Genomic DNA, 11,297 nt, shown 5'->3' with positions numbered 1-11,297 from the left:
TTCCTGTTACTATTTGCCTCAAATTTGTCTTTATTTTTAAATGGCTTGTAATTATTTTAAATTTGAAACTTTTCTTCTATATATTTATTATTTTTAATAAGATACCTTTTATTTTTTAAAAAATTTAAAAAATAATGCAGACATTATTTCATCCATCTTCAGGCCTGCCCCCTGCCGCCCACCACCTCACAAGGGCTCCGCCTCCTTCCCTGGCTGTCCTGTGTAATGAAGAGAAAACAATGAACTGGCTTAGTGGGGCACAAAGGAGAACACGCAGACCCAGGGAGAGAAATAAAGATGCTACAGCAACTTTGCCCTGCATCATGGCAAAGTCAAGCATGCTGATATAAAATAATTAGTAGAAAAAGTGGGGAGAAGGTATGCTGGGCACAGCAACAAGGGCAAATTGCTTTCTTATGCTCAGAGACTTATGTCCCCCAGATAGAAAGACTGATAAAATGAGGAAGCAAGGGAGAGAGACATTCAGGAGAGAGAATTAGGAGGGCTAGAGGCAGGGGCTTGGCAGCTTGGGAGCTCCCCCTGCTGCTTTCAAGTCAAGGGTACACCCCAATTCTTGTCCTGTCTCTTTTCTCAGGCCCAGCTGGACCACTGGCAGTTATCTATGGACAGCAGCTTAAAGGGACCTGCCGGCCTGAGGTGGTACAAAACCTCAGCAGGTGACAGCTGAAAAGGCAAGGCTTATCTCCACAGCTCTAAGAGGGAGGAGGGAAAATAACTGAAGACAGAGAGCGGGTCCTGGGAGAGAGAGACAGAGACACAGCTGGAAGGAGGTGGGCTGAGCCTATTGGTCAGGAGGCTGTGATGGCAGTGCTGCCACCCCAGCTTGACAATCATCTGCTGGCAGTTGTTGCAGGATCGCTGGTTGCCCACCTTCTCCAGGCTGCAGATTGCAGATGGCCTCCACTGCCCACTGGCCCAGGGAGGAGAGGAAGGAGAGGGGAAGGTGGCAGCAGGCCAGCAGATAGTGGTGGCCCACTCTTGTTTGTCAGGCCAGGTGTCCACCTCTCTGCACTTGGCATTCTGCATAGTGCCCAGCTGCAGGCTATGTTCCAGCAGCTGATGGGTGTGAGTGGGGCCGTTCCTGCCATTAGGTGCACAGTGGCTTAGTGCAAGAACACCTTGCTAGGTGGAAGCTGTGTGCCAGCCTGCGCAAGCTGCCCAGTGCTGCTGGAAGCCAGCCAGCTCTGGGCTTGACCCATGGAAAGTCTTGCCCAGGGCGGGGCTGGTGCCTGCCTGCTTTTGCCAGAGTGTTCTCTGTAGAGAGAGTAGCAGGTCACAGGTGAGCAGCTGGACCATGTGATTGAGGGCAGGGTAAGGGGTGGTCCCGCTGACATTGAGGCTGCTCCATAGGTGGCCACTGGTCCTCTTGCAATGGCAAAAAGCACTCTGCTACCCATCTGTTCTCCTGGAGAGTGAGGCTTGCATGGTTATGAAGGTGTGGAAGACGACTTCACCTGGGGGTTCTCAGTTACTTCCAGGGCCTGAGGAGATGCTGCGCTGTGGTAAAATGAGAGCACACAGCTATGTCATCTCCCTGAAGCCAGCTGATGGCCATAATGATTGTGGACATCCACTACTGACAGACGATGTCCAGAACAAGGGCTCACTTGAGAGCTCCAGCTGCTGGAGAATGGTGGGGTCATGATCTTCACAGAGTCCACAAAAGAATCAAGTAATTTCAGGTGCTCCGGAGCACTGGAGAATTCATAACTCTCTCCTTCCTGGTCTCCAGGCTTCTTTTTGGCCTGAGGTTTCACCACGGATTCCATGGCTTGTTCCAGCAGGTTCTTGCAGAAGGCCCAGTGGACCTGGGCAATGCGATTGTTTGGGTTCCTCTGGGCACGGTACAGACTCTCCCTGGCAGCTGACTTCACTGACTAACTCTGCTCCATGAAAAACTTCTGGCCCAGGGGCTGGCAGAGTCAGTGTAGGGAGTCAGGGACAGTATTGTGCTCAGGGCCACATAAACTCTGGGTTTGACTGAGCAAGTAGCTGGGCTTCCTGGTCTCCACACCGGGTCTTGAGTCCCAAGGCAGCAGTCAGATGAATCTCAGCTAGCATGCCGGGTGGGGATTTTCTTCTCTACACATTCAGCCAGGTTCATAGAACACAAAGCCATGCATACTACTGAACTGGCAGGTCTTTGCAGGAAGCTTCCCTGTGATGTGCAGCCGGTCAGCATGTGATAGGCCAAGGCCACATCCTGGGCATTGGTCTTAGCTTTGTCCTCAAAGCCCTCTTCAGTGGCTGTGATGGCCCACCATGCTAGAAGACTTTCTTGAGCAGCCAGCGCACCAGGCACAGTTGCTGCAGGCTGTAGCGATTACATTCCAGGAGATGCTGCAGGCCAGGTGCAGGTGGGAGGGGGACAGTGCCCAGCCCAAAACTGACAGGCAGGCTTTTAGGTTGCCAGCAGTATCAAAATCCCCCCAGCGAGGTTCTGGTCTGCCTGCTTTTGGTGCCTCCAGAAGGTTACTGAGGACCGTAAGTGTGGCCAGATCACTGGCTCCCAGTGAACCAACAGCTTCACAAACATGCTCAGTACAATCACACCATTTACCAGCCATAAGAGAAGAATGGACATCATCCAGTCAAACCAGCTGCCGAAACCTAACTCAAATGAAAGTACTCTGCAGCCAGAGCCTAAGTATGGCTGCTGGTCAGAATCGCGGGGCCCTCTCCATTGCAGCAGGGAAGTCATGGGGTTAAAGGAGAGGCACAGGAAGGTGAAGACATACAGCAGAATTTATGAGCGAATGGAGAATTTGGGCATCTCCATGTCCAGCACTACAGGAGGAGAGTCAAGTTGATATTTGACCTTTGCCGCATCCAACAGAAGGTTTCTTGGCTCATAGTCGATAAAGTAGGAGGAGAAGCCAGCCTGGGACCTTGAGTTGGAGGCCAGCGGTTGGGGGGAATATCATTTTGTTTAAAGCCTAAGTCGATGCCATTCAGGAACTTGTTTTTCTGATTTGTTGGCTTCAGCACCATGTTTTCCTGGTGCAGTTTATGACTGACCTGCTGCAAGTATTGGAAGTAATCAATGGCCTTCCTCAGAACAACAGGCTTGTGCATTTTGGCATCTGTCCCCATGACCAGGTTCTTCAACCCAATTTTGTCATTGATGGAGGAGTGCTATCACTTTTCAATGATATTGCATGTCATCTGTCTTTCTCCTTCTTTGGGTGGCTCGAGCTGCTCGAACTCTCAGAGTACCTGCTTAATTGGCATTTTCTCTTGCTGCATCATCACAGCCATTGTGGTCNCTGACAGTTGTTGCAGGATTGCTGGTTGCCCACCTTCTCCAGGCTGCAGATTGCAGATGGCCTCCACTGCCCACTGGCGCAGGGAGGAGAGGAAGGAGAGGGGAAGGTGGTGGCAGGCCAGCAGATAGCGGTGGCCCACTCTTGTTTGTCAGGCCAGGTGTCCACCTCTCTGCACTTGGCATTCTGCATGGTGCCCAGCTGCAGGCTGTGTTCCAGCAGCTGATGGGTGTGAGTGGGGCCGTTCCTGCCATTAGGTGCACAGTGGCTTAGTGCAAGAACACCTTGCTAGGTGGAAGCTGTGTGCCAGCCTGCGCAAGCTGCCCAGTGCTGCTGGAAGCCAGCCAGCTCTGGGCTTGACCCATGGAAAGTCTTGCCCAGGGCCTGGCTGGTGCCTGCCTGCTTTTGCCAGAGTGTTCTCTGTAGAGAGAGTAGCAGGTCACAGGTGAGCAGCTGGACCATGTGATTGAGGGCAGGGTAAGGGGTGGTCCCGCTGACATTGAGGCTGCTCCATAGGTGGCCACTGGTCCTCTTGCAATGGCAAAAAGCACTCTGCTACCCATCTGTTCTCCTGGAGAATGAGGCTTGCATGGTTATGAAGGTGTGGAAGACGACTTCACCTGGGGGTTCTCAGTTACTTCCAGGGCCTGAGGACATGCTGTGCTTTGGTAAAATGAGAGCACACAGCTATGTCATCTCCCTGAAGCCAGCTGATGGCCGTAATGATTGTGGACATCCACCACTGACAGACGATGTCCAGAACAAGGGCTCACTTGAGAGCTCCAGCTGCTGGAGAATGGTGGGGTCATGATCCTCACAGAGTCCACAAAAGAATCAAGTAATTTCAGGCGCTCCGGAGCACTGGAGAATTCACAACTCTCTCCTTCCTGGTCTCCAGGCTTCTTTTTGGCCTGAGATTTCACCACGGATTCCATGGCTTGTTCCAGCAGGTTCTTGCAGAAGGCCCAGTGGATCTGGGCAATGCGATTGTTTGGGTTCCTCTGGACATGGTACAGACTCTCCCTGGCAGCCGACTTCACTGACCAACTCTGCTCCATGAAAAACTTCTGGCCCAGGGGCTGGCAGAGTCAGTGTAGGGAGTCAGGGACAGTATTGTGCTCACGGCCACATAAACTCTGGGTTTGACTGATCAAGTAGCAGAGCTTCCTGGTCTCCACACCGAGTCTTGAGCCCCAAGGCAGCAGTCAGATGAATTTCAGCTAGCATGCCGGGTAGGGATTTTCTCCTCTACACATTCAGCCAGGTTCATAGCACACAAAGCCATGCGTAGTACTGAACTGGCAGATCTTTGCAGGAAGCTTCCCTGTGATGTGCAGCCTGTCAGTGTGTGATAGGCCAAGGCCACATCCTGGGCATTGGTCTTAGCTTTGTCTCAAAGCCCTCTTCAGTGGCTGTGATGGCCCACCATGCTAGAAGACTTTCTTGAGCAGCCAGCACACCAGGCACAGTTGCTGCAGGCTGCAGCGATTACATTCCAGGAGATGCTGCAGGCCAGGTGCAGGTGGGAGGGGGACAGTGCCCAGCCCAAAACTAACAGGCAGGCTTTTAGGTTGCCAGAAGTATCAAAATCCCCCCAGCGAGGTTCTGGTCTGCCTGCTTCTGGTGCCTCCAGAAGGTTACTGAGGACCACAAGTGTGGCCAGATCACTGGCTCCCAGTGAACCAACAGACCAACAGCTTCACAAAGATGCTCAGGACAATCACACCATTTACCAGCCATAAGAGAAGAATGGGCATCATCCAGTCAAACCAGCTGCCGAAACCTAACTCAAATGAAAGTACGCTGCAGCCAGAGCCTAAGTATGGCTGCTGGTCAGAATCGTGGGGCCCTCTCCATTGCAGCAGGGAAGTCATGGGGTTAAAGGAGAGGCACAGGAAGGTGAAGACATACAGCAGCATTTATGGGTGAATGGAGAATTTGGGCATCTCCATGTCCAGCACTACAGGAGGAGAGTCAAGTTGATATTTGACCTTTGCCGCATCCAACAGAAGGTTTCCTGGCTCATAGTCGATAAAGTAGGAGGAGAAGCCAGCCTGGGACCTTGAGTCAGAGGCCTGGGGTTGGGGGGAGTATCATTTTGTTTAAAGCCATCGATCTTCAGACTCACCTCATTGTCCACCAGACTGCCTAAGTCGATGCCATTCAGGAACTTGTTTTTCTGATTTGCTGGCTTCAGCACCATGTTTTCCTGGTGCAGTTTATGACTGACCTGCTGCAAGTATTGGAAGTAATCAATGGCCTTCCTCAGAACAACAGATTTGTGCATTTTGGCATCTGTCCCCATGACCAGGTTCTTCAACCCAATTTTGTCGTTGATGGAGGAGTGCTATCACTTTTCAATGATATTGCGTGTCATCTGACTTTCTCCTTCTTTGGGGGGCTCGAGCTGCTCGACCTCTCAGAGTACCGGCTTAATTGGCATTTTCTCTTGCTGCATCTTCACAGCCATTGTGGTCAGAATGGTCCCATTGTTGCCCATAGGGTTGGTACTTGAAGGCCAGCCATCTGGATGGGGGTGCTGAGGGCTGGGTTCTGGACAGCAGATGTGACAGGGTTGCCCTCTGACTTCAGTGTGGTCAGAACAATGGAATCTGTCTTGATGATCTGAGTCTGGATTAGGACCTGGTCCTGCTGAACCTGAGGTGCAGCAACCGTCTGCATCGTGGCTGGGGCAAGTGTTTGCAGCATATCATTGGTTGTTTGTGTCAGCACCTGCTGGTTCCATACTGTCTGCACCTGTTGCTGGATGGTGACTGGCTGTACCTGGGAGGATGTCATCAGGCTTTGGACTTGAGGCTAAAGGACTTGAAAGCTGGTAGCCACATTCTGGTATTTCAAAGGCTGCTAGATGATTCTCATTTGCCAAGCAGTGCTGAAAGTCCAGGTGATCATTACCATCTGTTGCTGTAGCTGAGGTTGAGATTGGGGCTGGGGGAAGGGCTGAAGAACAGGAGTAGCCCTCAGGTGGGGTGGAAACTGTGGTGGGAGGGACCTTAACCTGCAGGGCTGGAGCCTGGGGGGAGGAGGCCAACTGAGAGAAGGAAAGTAATGGGATCTGGCTGAATGAGGGCTGCATCGAGGGGCAATGGCTCTGCCACTTCTGCTCCTGCCATTGCTGCTGCTACTGCTGCCACTGCCACCATTACCACTACTGCCAGGTAAGGAGCTACACAGCTGGTCTGAAAACAAGTCGGGGAACTCTCTCACTTGATGGCTGACAACCTGTAGCATCTTGATGGCTGATAAACTGCAACATCTTGATGGCTGATAAACTGCAGACGTCCCCCCCAACCCTGGGTTCAGCTTGTTGCACAGCTCTGTGAGTGTCTCCATGGTCTCCAGACTGCCCAGCTCTCTGCTCTCGTACATGGACTGGATCAGCGCTGAGGCCCCGCTGCGGTCCTGCTCAGGGAGAGGCGCCACCACCGCCCATGACACTCCACAGCCCCCACTCGCTACCGCCTCACCTGCGGTGCCAGTCACAGCCATGTTTATGCTGCTCACCGGCTGTGCCTTAAATCTTATTATCAAATATGCTATAATTCTTTTTTGGGGGTGTGGGGGATATGCTTAAGAAATCCTTATTTATTCCAAGATAACTTACATAGTCTCTACATTTTTAGTAGTTTGTTTTCAGATTTAACTCTTTTGCAATTTATGTAGGTAAACATTATAAGATACGATTTTTCTTTCTAAAAACTAGCTAGTCAATTGTTACAATACAATTTATTGAATGGTTTATCATCTCCAAATTAAAGAGGCCAATATCTAATTTGTCACCTACTAAATTCTGTTATACTCAGATATGTTACTGTATTTGTTCCTTTAATATATCTTTATAAAGATATCATATGACATCATTGATATAAAAATATTTTGATTTCAAAATAATGATATCATTATCTTGCGCTTACAAAACATTCTTGATTTTTAGCACATTTATTTATTTCCAGCTGAAATTTAGAATCATTTTGTCAGTATCCCCAAAATACTATTGAAGATGTGATTTGTACCTCTTAAATTTATATATTAATTTAAGAAAATTATTAATTTTCAACATTATTTCTGGTTAGTACCATATTATGTCTTTTTATTTATTCAAATTGTTTACATATTTCAGTAAACACTTTTTATTTATTAATACAAGTCTTTTGTGCTTTTAAAATTAGGCATATTTTTAGTTGTCTTATTATTGTTATTAATGTTGGCTAAAATATTGTAAATTGTAGAGTTCTCAAATACAGTTACAAGCAAAAATGGATGCAGGCTGTCCTGTTCGTTGATCAAACTTCGTATGAATATTTAGCAAAGCAGTAAGATTAAAGTTGGCAACTTTTGTAAAAATTGAAATTAAATTAACATTGTTTGTGTATGTTGTGATCTCAAAATTCTCTAGGTTTTTGTTTTCCATGTAAAACATTTCGAAGTATATTGTCTTCTAATGATTGTTTCATGTTTTCTTCCTTTTCCATTGTTCTTAATTGCTTTTCTATCAATTCATATTCATTATTTTATTTGAACTCAGTCTCAAAGAAGGAAAGAAGTATTCAAACTCTATGTTCTGCTTGAATGTCTCTGTAATCCTCATTTCAAAAAAATACCTGAAGGACTAGTTCTAGCAACTAGTCCACTTTCACCTTGTGCACTTTTATGTGGTCATTGGTCTGTCTTTTTCTTATCTTACCTGGCCCATTCTCTTTTCTAAGCAAATGTGACACGGAAAAATAAATCTTTCAGTGTGTCTTGCTATAGCAATAGTTCCTGCCCTAACTTGCATTTATAGCCCTTTACTTGCAGGGCTTATAGCTCCTAGAATATATGGCCCACTTCTAACCTTTCACAGTTGTTCTGAAATTTCAGTTGCTGTGATTGGTTCTCTGTAAGAGCACATTTTGAAGGAAAGAAGCGGTGGTTGCTCAGTTTTTCTGAGTCAGGGCAAGTGCCATGGAATTTTCAACTGGTCTTTGTTTCATGAAGCAGTTGTGAGATGGGCAACGGGCTAAAATCTAGGTGTTTTTTTTTTTCTTTTTTTAAAATAATGATCTGGCACTATTTTCTCTGTAATCAATGTTTATTCTCATGAGAATTTGAAATACATTATGTATTCGTCTTATTGACACTTTCATTATTTCTGTATCTTCACGTACCTTTAATAAATATTTGAAAGAAGCTGAATTGAGGTTTTTTCAAGCATTTAAAATTAAACATAAACAGAACTTCAAAAATTTTTGCTTTGAACCGAACTCCCTACAAATACATATTTGTTCTGATTTATCGCCTGAAGCCATTCAAAACAAAGTACATTTTAAGCCCTCTCTGAATCTTTTCATCTCCAGCTTAACACATCTTTTCATCACCAGCAGTTTATGGAAGAATGTCTCATAGACTTTCCATGGATCACTGATGAGACTTTTTTTTTTTTTAATTAAGAAGTAATTCTGTAATCTTTTGACATCTTTATAACTTTCAAGTATGGCCATTGAGAGTATTACATGCAAGTAATTTTAATAGAACAGTTTCTGAAAGATGTGAAATTCAGATCATACTGTTAGAATAAAATTGAGATAGAACCAAATGTTATTTATCATGGAACATTTAATTGGTTAAAGTTTATTCTGTAAGAGAATTTTAAATTAGTGTGAGGCTATGGGAATGAAAATTGTGCATGTAGTAAAATACAATTTAGTGCATCACATATTGTCTTGATATTTAAAGTGTACTATTTATTATGGTCAATGTGGTGAGTAGCCAAAAACAAATACCTGCCACCCTGTAACCGATCATGTAGTTTAGGAATTACAATGTTTACACACAGAAGGGAAATTACTAGTGCAAGCCTGTTATTTCTAGGTGAGAGGTTCAGACAAACCACTTATGGTTTCATACATGGGAGAGTCAATTACAGGTTGATTTATGAAAAAAAGAACTGTTTCTCCCTTGTTCATCATTGTACAAGTGTGTCTGGTGCCTAGCACGGTATCTGACATGGTAGATAATCATTAAGCACAGGTAGAAGACACTAATAAAATCAGAAATATACTTTGGATTAAGGAATTAGTACTTAAGGCCTTCTTTGCAAATGTGAGTGAACTGTTCAAGCAATGTATGCAGTTGGATTACTTTTGGGTTTGGACATATCTCAGTTTTCCCAAGGATCCAGCATCTCTAAGTGATACAATTTTGTGGGAAGTGTAACTGGAAATATACATCACACTCTAGAGGGCATGTCATACATCCAAACATTTCCCACCACCAGTCCTGGGAAATTAGCCATTTTCCTTACTTGTTCTGTGCAATTCAAAAGTTGTGTTTCTATGTTCCTTGGATGAAGCATACATCAACTTTTAAATTATTCCTTCAGGACTTTTATTCCTAACTGGCTGCCTCTGGCCTCCAGAGAATTGATTTTCCTAGTTACAACTCATGGTGCTATTTAGCTCATTGTTACATCAGGATGGGAACTGATATATAGCAAAATAAAGAAGACAAAGCCCTCTGTTGTGGATGGGGAAGAGGCATCTTCTACCGCTCTGCATAACCCCTGACTGCACCAAGACTGGCACTGTAGTTGGTAGGTGGAATGGTGTTATAATAGTAACACAAACCACTCTATTTTTGAGACAATGGGATGGATATAGTGATGGAAATAGCTACGTGATGGTCAGAGACCAGCGGTAAGAAGCAGAAAGCCTCGAGCCTGGAAATGTCACAGGGAAAGGTGGTGATAGTGTAGGGCAGGTCTTGAGTATGAACTTGGTGCACAAACTGTTTCTTCTCTGGCTTGATCTCAACAACTAAAGTATTTTAAACTCAGGGCTGAACAAGGCATTGAGCAGGGCATCTTTTGGGCATCACACTTACAGTATGAGCCATTCTTCAGTGAACTCAAATAGAGAAGGCTGTTCTGATTTATGGGTCTTCAGAGCATGGCAAGTCATTAAAATAACCTACCAAAGTTTTGCTTCTTGTCATTCCTGAAAGGAAGTCAGAAAAACACCCCAAGATGTTTGGCTGCTTCTTATGATGGTTTTTCAGGGTAACCTCTATGAATAGGATGTGGGAGGTGGGGCCTGGGGTGTTTCATTTTGAAGGGATTGGAGTGGGCAGTAGTAACGACTTTGAAGTAAATAGAAAAATAAAAAACTTAAAAGCAAAGGAAAGCAAAGAGGATCTTGCTAGAAAGTAATGTGAGTGGAATAAGTATTTTGGAAAGAGAATTCCAGGAAACAAAACCAAGGATAGTAAAGCAGAGTCAGGAAAGACTGGATAAATTCATAAAAAATTAGATTTGGAAATATTTGACAATTTTTCTTTCAAAGTCATTTATTTATTCATCTAAAAATTCGTTTAATTATCCATCCATCTGTCCAAAAAACACATACTGAGGACCATAGTGCACCAAGTGCCTCTTTAGGCATCTGACAGATACATAATGCTCTATTACCTCAAGGGGCTCAGAGTTTTTGTTATATTTTGGTCAAAACATAAACTGAAAAATTGCGATGTAATGAGTTAAAATTTTTATTGGATATGTGAACAGAGTACTACTATCAGAGGGCAAATGACATTTCTATGGAACTTGTTCATACAAAATCATAGAAAATTTTAGGCATTTTAGAAAAGATGTCTTCTAAGAGTAGCTGGAGAATTTAATAATAGTGATTTATCAGCAGCCACATAGGACTGTAGATCCGGGAAAAATGGGGTAGATGGTGGTATTTAGAAGTCAGATGTTCTTGTCTTTCTCTCCAAGCTGTTTCTTAGACTTGATCTTAATTTTCCAGATTCAAGGATAGTAGTTGGGGATAGAGATGTATAAACAGATATTACAGGGCAATATTTTGTTATATGAAGTCATATGATAGGATGATAGTTTTCCTATTGAACTTGCTACTTTACAAGGGGAAACTACTACTACTACTACTAATGATAATTGTTATTATTTATTAAGTGTGAGCTATGAGCTTTATATACATTAGCTCATTAATTCTT

At 44.9% G+C, this 11,297-nt stretch overlaps 2 pseudogenes; both read right to left on the bottom strand.

Annotated features, from left to right (window-relative positions):
* Positions 1–809: 809 nt before the first annotated feature.
* Positions 810–3,291, bottom strand: LOC103610347 (annotated as a pseudogene).
* A 2-nt stretch (positions 3,292–3,293) lies between these two features.
* LOC103610346 lies at positions 3,294–6,674 on the bottom strand (annotated as a pseudogene).
* Between the last annotated feature and the right edge of the window lie 4,623 nt (positions 6,675–11,297).

This window comes from Galeopterus variegatus, unplaced genomic scaffold (assembly GCF_000696425.1).
Source record: "Galeopterus variegatus unplaced genomic scaffold, G_variegatus-3.0.2 Scaffold10969, whole genome shotgun sequence".
In the NCBI taxonomy this organism is placed as follows: domain Eukaryota; kingdom Metazoa; phylum Chordata; class Mammalia; order Dermoptera; family Cynocephalidae; genus Galeopterus; species Galeopterus variegatus.
The sequence above is the reverse complement of the archived record's forward strand: the minus strand, read 5'-3'. Positions and strand labels throughout refer to the sequence as shown.